Below are 13042 nucleotides of genomic sequence, written 5' to 3'. Positions count from 1 at the left end.
GTCACCTACTGGGCGTCCACCAAAGGCTGGGTATGCTGCTGGAAATATGATCCCATTATCTTAATGATCAGCTGACGCCACGATCCCCTTCTGTGCAGTGGAATAGATGGAGGCCTATAGAGATGATTTAACTTGGAGGAGGTTACCCAGCTATTGTGCCTATGCAGAGTCCAAATATCCAGTGTCCCAGAGATTAGAGGCTGCCTGGGCCTCCGAGAGGACAAGATATTCCCTACCTAGCAAGTGGTGTGACCAGATGATGTCTAAGCACTGCCAACACTGAGGTGCTGTGATCTGGATGGCTTGGTGAGGACTTCTACTGGCAGAATTTGGGGTACTGGTGTGAATGCAGCGAGGCTGGAGGTTGGGAGGAAGACGGAGGAAGGATCTGAGTTTCATTATTTGTTTACTCATTGAGGGCACGGGGTCTTCCTCGTTTCATGCCACTGCTAGGCTAATGTCCTTTAGTGGCTTCCCAGGGCCCTTGGCACAAAGATCATGATGCGATCAGGTGCTGCATAGCCTGTCATCGCCCCCCCCCCCATTCCAGACCCTACTCACCCCCACCCCACCTCTGCTACTTTCCTCCGGGCTCGGCACACAGGGCTGCCTCAGTGTCTGCTTCCTCCTGCCTCTGCACGTGCTGTTTCTTTTGCCTAGAACGCGCTCATTGTCTAATGAGAGCCTTTTCATCTTTCCGCTGCCAGCCCAAGCCTGTTTCTTGAGGCAGGCAACCCGCCACTACCCCGGGGCCAGCTCAACTTCCTGTGTGAATCGCTAATCCAGGCCTGTCCTCCTTTCCCTCAGAGCGCCTCACTCACTTGGCAGCTACACAGTCTCTCATGGATCATGGATTGATATTTGTCTTTCCTTCTCAACTGCAAGCTCTGTAAGTGCAGGGACAGTACAGCATGGCTGGCAAGGCTAACCCTAACCCTAACCCTAACCCTTAGTTGTCCTTCTTTGCATCACATACACCTACTAGGCAAACATTCTCTAAGTCACTCACTAAACCTCAGTCAGGATCCAATCTGCGTGGAACTAGCATAAGGTAGGTGTTAAATAAACATTGGTGATTCACTTGCAAAAACTGTCTTCCATTCCTTCAGAGCCCTAAGTCAGCTCCTATCTATCCACTGCTTAACGGGTCAAATGACTAATACCAAACGCACGGAGGAAGGAAGGAAGGGAGGAATAGAATTGGTACTTATCATACACGTTTTAGCAAGTGCTTCTCACTTATTTGCAGGGTTTCAGCCTCTGGAGGAGAAGGTGAGGGCTGGTCTGTCCATCTAATCAGGAGCCTCATCCACGGTAAAAGCAGTTCTTTGTGTAGTGTGGAGGGTAAAAGCATGGGCTTTGGAACCAGACTGGCTGAACCTAAAGTCTGACTCCATGACTCACTAGCTCCATGAATCTAAGTGAGTTACTTAACATCTGACTCAGTTTTGTCATTTGTAATATGGAGGTGACAATAGTCATTATGCTGCAGAGTTGTCATGAGGAATTAAATAATTTAATCTTTAATTTATAAGGTATTTAGAACAGTTTCTGACATATAGTACATATTCTATAAGCTCTTGCTATTATTTTATTTGTTTAGGAGTTAGATCATGTTATACCTTTCCAGGAGCCAGCCCCTATAATCACTTCCTTCCTAAGTCTCCCAGCATTTCTCTGGGAGTTCTAGCTTTTTCGGCCTCCTTCTGACCTGAGTAGCTAAAAATCTAACATCTCCTGAGCCTAAATGAATTATGACAGTGTTGTTGTTGTTTTTCTCTGGGGTTTCCATTGAAAAGGAAATTTCCTTTCAATTTCAATCTCAAATTCAATTTCAAAGTGACTTCCATTGAAATTTCCCCACTGGTGGGAAATAGTTCTATAGTCTCAAATAGACTTGAGTTCTGCAAGAAGATTTGGTTCAACAGATGCGATCAGCTCCCAGGAGCAGTCCTGGGGAGGCAAGAAAGCTTGAGAAAGGTGGCTTTTGCCAGCCAAGAGTAAGCCCAGTTCAGTGACACTGTGCTAAGTGGAGCTACAAGTGGCAACGTTAGTTTTTGTGCCCATTAACTCTTTCCTTTCTCACCTCATGGCTAGCAAGCTGACATTAAAAGAAACTGAATGTTAATGAAGTGCCAGGCCAATTCAAAAACAGAACCAATTGTTAAGGTTGGTTAGTAGCGCAGAGGGTTGAAACTTTTAAGTCTGATCTGGCTGAGGCAGAGAATATTGTCAGGTGTGGAGGACACATCCCAGAGTCCAGAGTTCCGATCTGAACCCAGGCTCCACCACTTAAGACTTTGGTGACCTTGGGGGAAGGCCCGTCTTCTCTCTGGACCTCCCTATCAGTTAAACGGAACACGTCAGCCATTTACTCAACAAATTTTTATTGAGCTCCTCCTTTGTTCTAGGCACTGCTAGACTAGATGAACTTTCAGATGTGTTACAACTGAACCATTTTTTGAAGTACATCTGTGAAAGCTCAAAATGGTTTCACCTTGGAATCCGTGTTTTAATCTGTGTTCTTAACATATGGCATAAAGTGTGGTGCATAATACGCACTCTGGAAATATTTGGTGCTCTTTTCAAAGATCCAACTTTTGCCTCGCTTACTTTCTGGATTATTTGTGTATTATTTTATTGATTTAGGTTCTCATATTGTAAGTGCCTTTCTTTTCTTTTCTTTGGGTTCATTTCGTTCCTCTTTTTCTAACCTGTACGGTGGAAACACAAACCCCTGAATCTTATTAGCTCCCTTTTTTTATGTGTAAGTATTTCAAGTTGTACATTTTCCTCTACCACTGCCTTAGCTGTCTTCTAAAACTTTTGACATACTGTGTTGGCATTATGATCGAACTATTTCGGTGTCCTTTGTGAATTCCTTTTTTTGACCTATGTGGCTTTTAGAAATGTGCTGTTTAATTTCTAGTTATTTGCATATTTTTGCTTTACTTTTTAGTTATTGGATTCTAATTTACTTCCTTTGTACTCAGAAACAGAGCCTGCAGGCACTGTGACATTCCCTTTCAGCTCCAGAAGAGATGCACTCTACAAACGTACAGTCCAGCCCGGAGTCAAGTACCTGCAGAGGTCTCCCCTGTTGGCATTCTGGGGACCCCTGACTGCACAGCACCCTTCTCCTTGGTACACGGCCCAGCCAATTACCGTGGCTTTAGCAGCCCTCGATGCTAATCTCTGCCTTCTCAGCTCTGCAAGGCTGCTTTTCTTATCTTGGGCTCCATCACCTTGGGACATGTGACAACCTCAAGGCAGAAAACTGCAAAAACATTGAGCTAACCACCTGTGTTTCCTTTTTTGCTAGGAGACAGTCCAACACTGACATCACCCACCCCTCCCTTCCCCAATTCTACTCCATAATATGCCTCACGTTTTTTGTTCGCTTTTAGAGTTGTTTACAGTAGAGGAAGTGGGGAGCAGTTGGAACCCATACTCTATCATGGCCAAACCCAAAGTGTTACTTTTTCATTTAATCCTTTCAAGTAACAAATATTAAAGAAAAGAAATTTAGGTTTTAAAAGTTTTCCTCTTTTATGAACATGAGAGGGAAATATTACTGAGCTTTTTTTTTTTTTCCCATTTGTGAGCTTCCATCACTCTGAGTAACTAACCTGAACCTACAATTGGTTTATAAAGCCTCTTTCTAACAGTTCCTGAACAGTGCTTTTTACGTATGCTTTTTAAAGATAACACAAAGAACTACTGAAAAATTACAACTTGGAAACATAAGATCCACTATGAATGGCTAGCTAATTGGTTTATTTCAACACAATATCATCTCGCAGTACCAACGATTATCCTGATGTGGCTATAACATAATTGGTTGATCCCTCCCATCTCTTCTTCCTTAGGTAATGCTGGGTCCTTTAGCAACACATTAAGGGTAATATTGCTCTCCGGTTCCTGGCTGGATGTCCTTACTGATTCAGGTCTGATTCTACCTGTTTTGCTGAATCTCTTCTGTGTTTCATACTTGTCTACACCAGCTATGCCAGGTAATGCTGTTTCCTAAAAGCCATTACTGTATGTCTTTATTGAAAGCATAACTCCACAGCATTTTCACACTCTTGGCTTCAATTCCTTACGGTATACCCATTACAAACAGGGTCTTCATTCATTGCATTTATGCTATGCCATTCCTGTTCCTACTGCCTCCTGCACACATCCATGACAATGCTGAAAAACGAAGGTGTTTTTATTTTATTTTATTTTTCTCTTCCAGCGTCCATGCTGCAAAATTACATTGCTAAAGCTCCTTATTATCTGGGAATATGTCTCTTCTCTGTGGCAAGAAAAGGGGGATTAAGGTTTCTTGGCTTTTGATAAAAAGGAAAAAATATCCAAGTTTCATATGTTCTGAAAAACATTGTTTCACTGCATCAAAGGTAATTTACCTGATTCTAAATCCTGGGTCATGTTGTTAAAATAATTCCTATCTGTGACCCTCTCAGGTTTTCCTCTTTAGTTAACTTATGCTAATTTAAAATGGTACAAATGAAATTAATAACATCCATTTTTAGGTGTTTGAAAGGGTTTCTTTTTCTTGTGGTTCTTTCATACATTACAAAAAGACGAGACTGCTGGACAGTGAATTCACGGTAGATGAGATATTGTCTTCCATTCACTTGTATGGATGCATCAACCGGCTAAAATTTAAATCCCAAAATCCACCTTTTTGGGGGGAAAGAATATTGCTTTGTATTAAGAGATCCCAAATAAACATCCCCCCCGCCCCTAAAGTGCTTCAAACCTTAAAGGGAAGGCCACGGAAATTCCAAATTAAAAGAAAAATAAAATTTTTTTTTTAAATACAAAAAGAAATAAAGGAAATTTTGTGAAACACAAATGATTGGGCAAGTAATGTAGACAATTTAGAGAAGAAGCAGGATTAGCCTGGGCTGAGAAATCTTTTTACAGAAAAGACTCTGATGTCCAGAAAAGTTTGTTTGACCTCTGCATCCTTATTATAGCCTAAAAATCTTGATGCTTAAGCCCCATGATTGGATTTACAGCCAAAGGTTTAGAACACTCTTGGTTGTTTGAAATACAATACTCTCTGCTGTCTAATTTGGTATTCTGTCTCCTTACTTAACATATAACCCTCTGCTCTCTTTTTCTCTATAGAGAACCTGACCTGCTTTCTAGAGCCCCAACCCTCCACTTCACTCTTGCCTCTTCACTGGTGATGCAGCCAGTAATGGGACTGGTTCCATATTCTGAATCTTAGCAAGGTAGCAGGCCAATATGGACTTCTACGGCCAGGCCATAAGTAAATGAGGAACAGTGGACCAGAAAGAGCATCCCTAAACACACCCCACACTATAACTGGATTGTACACGGCCCCTTGGAATTAAGTTGTGATAAATACAGTTACTGCTTGGAGGCCAGACCTGAGCATCTTTCTTCCGGCCATGCCCCCAGGGACAGCTATATGGGGAATTTAAAGAAGAAACATCAACCAAAAAAGACTTGTAGTTATATTAAAGAAAGGTTCCCCTTGTCCTTGGCTGTAGAGATCACGTTCTAATTGTACCCTCTTATTCTCTTACATAGACTATATCCCCCTTTGTCGTGGAAAATGACACGGGGGCAGTTGATTTCGTTTTCATCGGTCAAGGCCAACCAACCCATATGGTTTCCAAGGAGGTAAACAAATCAGACACAAAGGCTACAGCGCCATTCTGCAATCGTGAGCAGGGGAAGGGACATGTGCACTTCTGGGTGTTTGTGTTTTCTAGACAGAAGCTGAGCACTGGAGCTAGGACTTAATGCTTCAGCCTCCGTATCTCTTTGGGAGCACTCTTTATCCTTGTTTGAAAGCATGGACAGAGAAGTGAAACATGGCTCCTTGTACAAAATCCTATTTAATCAGGTCTCTTGTTTCTGTGCAGGTAAAAGCCAGCCTCCCCGGTGCTAAAACTGCTTGTTTGCTGGGCAATAGAAATGTAAACCCTCCCACTTCTCACTTCACAGGGACACGGTCTAGGACCTGGATCTTAAATGATGGACAGAATAAATGTCACTTTCAGAAATAGCCTCTTCACCTCAAGGTTGAACAACTATTCACTTTATATTTTTCTTTTACAAAACATTTTGAATCATTTTTTTTTTGGTATAAAATAAGGTTGTAACTCTATTCCTTGTAATCTGTTAGTCAATTGACCCACTAACACTTACTGAATATTTTATCCCACTGGTAGGACGTTTTTATTATGTCACACTCTTATGTATAATTGAGACTGTACTTGAAGTTTTCAGACTGATCCATTATTTATTAGACCCCATACCTGCACCACAGTTCTAATACTTTAAGCTCAGTGTCTTAACCTCAGCACAGCTGGCATATTGGGCTGGGGAATTAATTCTTCGTTGTGGAGAAAAGTCTTATGCATTGCAGGATCTTTAGCAGCATTTTGGCCTCCATCCACTAGATGTCAGTAGCACACTCCCCACTCTCACCCCAAGCAAGAATGTCTCAAAGACATTATCAAATATCCTCTGGGGGACTAAATTGCCCCCAGATGAGAATTGCTGTTTTAGCCTAAAAACATATTTTATATATTAGCTAGAACAAAGCAACTGTTATTCTTCCCTTTTTTCCCCTTCAAACATATATCAGTTGTCTGCATGCATTCATTACTCTCATGGAATTTTAGATTTATTTTCAAATATACTTAAAACATAGTTAATGTCTATATTAATTTGGGGAAAAATGGCATTTAAAATACTAATTATCCAATACAGGTATATTCCCACTTATACCATTTTATTTTTTACATTCTAAATTAACATGTAACCCTGCAATTGGTTATGTATATTATTAAAAATATTTCAATGTGCCCTCTTGTTTCATTCATATTTGTACCCATATAGGTATATAAATTGTTATTTACATTTCATAGATGAGACACAGAAGTGGGATGGAGGAAGGTAGAATGCAGGCTGTCAACTTGGACTCTAGGGCCTTTCCTTTCACCCTCTGCCTCACTTGAAGATCTAAAATGGGAAATCAAGAAAAGGAAGATATAAAAGATAGCATGAGACATTTCCTACATTTAAAAGTAGGGTTGCAAGCAAAACTTCCGTTTTTCAATGAGAAAAGTTCCCCCCACTATGGTTTAGAGCGTCCTAACTCCCGTGCTTTCCCTCCTGGACCAGAAATCCCATCACTTTTCTTCAGCTGATTTCAAGCTCCATTTTGAAACTCCGGAGATTTGTGCACCTTTCCCTTTTATTAGCGAGGCTTGGGTGAAACTGAGACATTGGTATCTCATTCATTCTAATAGGGCTCTGGAACTTTATTTAAAGGAGCAGCAGTGAGTGACTAGAAGGTGAATTTTGTGGTCACGAGCCGAAACTCATTATGATCACAAGACTTTTGACTTCTTCCCCGCTTTTTCTTCTCTCTGCCTAGAGCTCAGGAATGGAGGACTAGCTTGGAACCTAAAAACCACTGTGTCCTCAGACCTTTTTGCACCATCGCCTATGCATGATCATGAAAAAAAGATGCTTCCTTTTCTTCTGCCTCAGGATGTGTCCATAAGGGACTTAGTTCCGTGAAATAGGATGTGGAAGACAAGGAGGTGGCGGAAAAAGCAATGGTACCCTGCCGAGTCAGCCAGGGCCAGTGTGGGTGGATGCATCAGCTGGGAAGGACGAAAGGTGGTCCAGACCAATGGCCAAATGGTGCCTGAGAGCAGGTTACAGATTACAGGAAAGGCGTACATTAGTGGCTGGGATTAGGTAGGATGTGATGAACTCAACACGAGTTAACACGGGTGTGCCAAGAAAAATGATTGACAATCCAGTGGGTTGGCAGCATCATGGGGAAACTGTCCCCCAATAACTGGGCTCCAGCTGCTGAGTTAAGTCCAAGAGCAGAGAGGAAAAGGAGTTGGGAAGGACGAAGAGCACTAATCAAAGTTTTATAGGAACCACATGATCGAAATGAGAAGCTAGCTCAAGGAACATATCAGAGACTCAGTTATCCGGGTTGGAGAATGAGATCCCAGGAGATGAGGAGCACATATTTCTTGATTCTGTATCTTTATGGGTTAGATGGACCTGCTTTCATCACACCCCCCGTGAGAGTTTATTCATTAAATTGACAAATGCTTTTCGAGCTCCTACAATGTTTGTACTGGGTGATGTGAAAAATGATGTAGGGTGAAAAAGACTGGGAATGCTAAGTGTCAAATCAAAATACTTAGCTAATGACAGGCTTTATTTCAAAAGACTATTGCAATAGGGAGAATGCCCTGATCTCAGGAAGGTGCACAGTTAATAGAAGAAAAAAAGCTTTTTCTCTTATAGGGTGGGGTAGGCAAAGCTAGCAGGAAATTGTGGGAAGTTGGGTAAGAGGGTGGGGTGAACAGGTGGCATTATTGGGGCATTTTAATGAGGAGCTGTTTTCCTTCGCGGTTAGAGAATTCAATTCTCAGAATTAGCTATTAAGGGGGGAGACATTTTGTACTTTAGTGGTTTAGCACTTGAAACTTCAGTGCAAGCTAAATTTCAGGGGCTGCTGGGGAGGCGAGGAGCCTGACTACATTTGGTCAAGCCAAAACCCAATGGCTACATCAAGGGCAATTGTGAGCACTTGGTCACAAGGGGGAGTGCTTATGTAAAATGTTAAATAGGTGGTCAAGGCTGGGCTGATGAAGCAGGTGACATTAACAGAGTTGAAGCTGGAATGCAAAGTCTTGAGAATTTTGTGCTCTTAAGGGGGCAAAACATGCTGGTACTAGAAGAAAAGCATTCCTGGCAGAGAGAAAGGCTAATGCATGGGAGGATAGATGTTATATTTGAAAAATAGCACCATGGCTTATATTTTTCAAAGATTGCCCCCAATAATATCTCCCATCCCAGAGGGTCCTTTACAATGCAGCCTTGCCACATTCACGTGAACAGATATATATTTCTCCATGTCCTTAAACCTGGCCAGGCTCTGCGACAGCTTAAACCAATAGAATATGACTGAATTATCACTGTGCCAATTCCAGCTGTGGCCCTTACCTGGCTCAGAAACTTCTGCGTCCTGCCTCCTGTAATACTTGTTCTTGTGACGTCGACTCTCAGAACACTGACTCCCCTAGCTGCCATGCTGTGAGAAGCCCAAGGCACGGGGAGAGGCCCTATGGAGGCACTCTGACCCACAGCCCCAGTTAAGCATCAACTGTCAGTCAGGAGAGTGAGGCACCTTGAACTCCCAGCCCACTGAGCCTTCAGATGACTTCAGACCCAGCTGACACTGAACTGCAGCCATACAAGCAACCTTGAGCAAGAATCCCCAGCTGAAGTCAGTCAACTTACGGAGCCACAGAGGATAACCAGGTGTTGTTTTAAGCCACTTAATTTGGGGGTAGTTTGCTAAGGGGCAACAGCTGGCTGAAATAATTCACAAGAAGGACATGGTAGCTAGAGGGCAGTGAGCAAGAGGAAAGTTAGGAGGAGATGAAATCAGAGAGAAGCATGGGGAGTCCAGTTGGATGTTTCCTCATAAAAACTTTGGCTTTGGCTCTGAGCAAAATGGAGGGCCATTGCAGGGTTCTGAGAGAGAAGTGACAGGGCCTGACTGACATCCTGAAATGATCTCTCTGGCTGCTGTGTGGGGACTCAATTGCAGGTCCTGTTGTAACAATCCACATGAGGAATGATGTTGCCTCAGATCCGGTGGGAGGTAAAAAGATGTTGGCATTTGTATATATTTTGGAGGTGGAGCAAAAAAGGCATTTCCTGATGGGTTGAGAAAAAGACAGCTCAGAATGCCTGAGATATTGGAAGAGTGATGTTTCCACTCTTAATTGAGATGAGGGACCCTGTTGGAGGGGCAGGCTCAAGGAGGAAGATTGCAAGTTCAGCCTGGGATATATTAAATTGGAAACATTTATCAGACATTCCAGGGGAAACATCAAGTAGGCAATAGGACTTCATAGGTTTGGCATTAGAGAAGGTATCAGGGTTGGAGATGTATACATGGGAATCATCATCACACAGGTTTGTTTGTTTTTTTTTAAGCCATGAACTAATGAGATCACCCAAGGGAGTGAGTGTTAGAAAAGGAAGACATCAGGGATTCGTCCCTAAGGTATTTCAAGGTAAAGATTCTGGGAGAAGACAAAGGCAGTAAAATAATCTGAGAAGAAACAGTCACTAACATGGGAGGAAGACCAAGAAAGTGAGTGTCCTAGAAATCTAGGAAGGAAGTGTTTTCAGTAGGAAGGAGTTACCAGCTGGGTCAAATAAAAACAGAAGTGAGAATCAACCTGAGTATTCAGCGTTGTAGTCTCAGCCAAATCATCTCATTCTCTCTCTCTGTTTCTCCCATATACAACCCAATATTTATTGAGCATTTACTACATGTCAAGTACTTCCTATGCTTTAGGGATAGTAAGGCAAATGGAATGTTTCCTTAAGGAGCTTACTACCATTCAATCGATTAAACAATATTTACTGCACAATTACTATGTGTAAGACCCTCTGCTAAATACCATGACGGATGTAAATGTTGTATAGGACACATGCTCAATCTAATTAGAAATGTTAGAAAGAAACACCCTTTCTTTCTAGAAAAATAGAAAGAAATCATTTAACAGGCTGTTAAATTGCAGTGAAAGTAAAGCCTGCAAGAAATGTCACAGTGGGGCCGGCCGAGTGGCGCGTTGGTTAAGAACTGGCTTGGGACGCCAGAGGGCCCCGGTTCGGATCCCACATATGAGGGACAGTGACACTGCCCTCCACAGCTAAGATGCTGAACAACAGCTCAACCTGGAGCTGGGATGCCATGAGTCGCCGGCGACGGCGTAGACTGCAGCCCCTGTGGCAGTGGGTTGCCATGGGCTACCGTGTGTAGCCAGCAGCCAGCGTGAGCGGCCAGCAGCCGCTGTGAGCGGCCGTCCAGAAGCCGGCGACTGATCTGCCTCACCTGGGAAGAGCGCAATGATGGTGCCAACTTGGGCCAGTGAAGCAACGTCCTCCACAACTAGACTGAAGAACAAAACGACAGCAACTTGTCTGTTCCCCTTCCCCCAATTCCTCAGCACTGTTCCCATCCCCCCAATTCCCCAATAAAAATCTTAAAAAAAAAAAAAGAAATGTCACAGTGAAGCGTAAGGTTTTGGCAAGTGGCAGCATATAAGACTAAATGTCATATGATAAAGGGATGGGTTGCCTACACTGGAAACATCTGGGAAAGCTTCAGGAAAGGCACACAGATAGAAAAATGCAAGGTAGGGGGCATGTGGCACAGGCATTGGAGGTCAGTAATAGGCAACTTTGCAGGAACCAGAAAATGAATATGAAAGGAAGTGCGACACCATGAACGAACCAGGAGGTCATTATTCTAAGTCAGGGGTCGGCAAACTTTTGAGACGGAATTGTCGCCAGGGGTCTGCAAACTGCGGCTGGAGAGCCACATGCGGCTCTGTGGGTACGTACATGTGGCTCTGAAGTAAAATTGAAAATGGAAATAAAACTATCAGCGTTTCATTTATAAGATTTTTAAAGGATATTATTCACATAATGGTGATTATGTAAAAATATATTTATGGCCCTTGAATAATTTTTAAATTGTTGTGAGGGACAGGATTGGCTCTTCCGTCTCAAAAGTGTGCCGACCCCTGTTCTAAGTGAAATAAACCAGATGCAGAAAAACAAATACTGTCTGATTCCACTTATGTAAGGAATCTAAAATAAGTCAAACTCATTAATAGAAGCAGAAAGTAGAAGCCCCGTGGTGCTTTCCAGGGGCTGGGGACAGGAGCAGGGGGGGGGAAATTGTTATTCAAGGGGCATAAAGTTTCAGTTCTGCAAATGAGTAAGTTCTAGAAATCTACTGTACAACATCGTGCCTACACTTAACATTGCGTTGCACAGTTAAAAATTTGTTAAGAGTCTTGTGCTAAAAGTTGTTACTATGATAAAAGAAAAACAATTATGAATTTAAAAAAGTAAGTGGAGATACATTAAGAATGGCTCGGGCTATTGTGTACGACTTTGGATTTTGACCTTTTTCTGTGGATGATACAGGTGCGGTCTGATGGCTAAAGAAGTTTGGGACCATTGGATGCGTCATAATTTCTATTTTAGGATAATCAATCTGGTGGTAGGAGTTAGGATGGAGTGTGGTTGGGGGATGACAAGACTCAAACATAATATCACTGAAATGAATTCTTACTAAGAATAACACAGGTATTTTAAAGTCTTTTCAACCTTATGGAGTCTTTCCCTCTTCATCGATGTGTCTGTTCTTGTACATGTCAGTGTGTGTGTGTGTGTGTGTGTGTGTGTGTGTGTGCTGGATACATTAATGTGTTAATTCATAAATACTCACTTTTGCTTCCAGGAATAGAGTCCATCCACTTCACATTCAAGCTGCCACTGGTACTTAAGAATTTAATTGCAATGCTTGGAGTTTTCTTATACCCTACAACAAAAAGAGCTTAATTTGTTTTAAAGTTTATTTTTCTCTTATTTTTTAGTTATGCCATTACATCATCTACAAATATTGGTATTTCAATGTCTTTTGTTCTGACTCTTACACTTCCTTTTTTAAAATCGAAAATCTGAGCATGGTGCCTGGCACATATTATCTCTCAAAAATAATAATTCATTCTTATCTTCCTTTCCCCCTTTTCTAGATGTCTAGAAAAATTATCCAGTAAATATGTCACATTTAGGTGCTTTTATTTTTAAGTCACTATTAACCTTTCATCTTGTTTTACATTTCTTGATCTTGTCCTGCAACTTAGAAATCTCTTTTCTTCACATTCTCATCTATTGACTGAGCACTTATTATGTGGGTAACCAAAACCTGAAAGTAACCCACCCACCATCCAAATGAGGGTCTCAACCTACTCCTAGCAGAGCCAGACACTGATTTAAATCAATGTAGATGCAATAAAATAATGGATATCATACAGGTACGAGTACATTGCTAGATTTATCATTTCGTATTTCAAGTTTTGTTAATTGTTATATTTTTCAATGTCTGATATATTGGTTACATTCAAAGATAAAAATTTAT

The 13042-nt window shown here is 41.9% G+C and overlaps 1 long non-coding RNA gene across 8 annotated transcripts in view; it reads right to left on the bottom strand.

Annotated features, from left to right (window-relative positions):
• The window catches only part of LOC109383230 (uncharacterized), a 97705-nt gene extending 85269 nt beyond the window's left edge, over positions 1 to 12436 (bottom strand). For all 8 annotated transcript variants that reach the window (XR_002124141.1, XR_002124142.1, XR_002124135.1 and 5 more), the window contains exons 1-2: positions 12350 to 12436; positions 6912 to 7014 (exon numbers count right to left, since the gene is read on the bottom strand). This is a non-coding gene — a long non-coding RNA (uncharacterized LOC109383230). The remainder of the gene's footprint in view (positions 1 to 6911; positions 7015 to 12349) is intronic.
• Between the last annotated feature and the right edge of the window lie 606 nt (positions 12437 to 13042).

This window comes from Hipposideros armiger, unplaced genomic scaffold, assembly GCF_001890085.2.
Source record: "Hipposideros armiger isolate ML-2016 unplaced genomic scaffold, ASM189008v1 scaffold_78, whole genome shotgun sequence".
In the NCBI taxonomy this organism is placed as follows: domain Eukaryota; kingdom Metazoa; phylum Chordata; class Mammalia; order Chiroptera; family Hipposideridae; genus Hipposideros; species Hipposideros armiger.
This window is presented reverse-complemented; position numbering and strand designations above follow the sequence as displayed.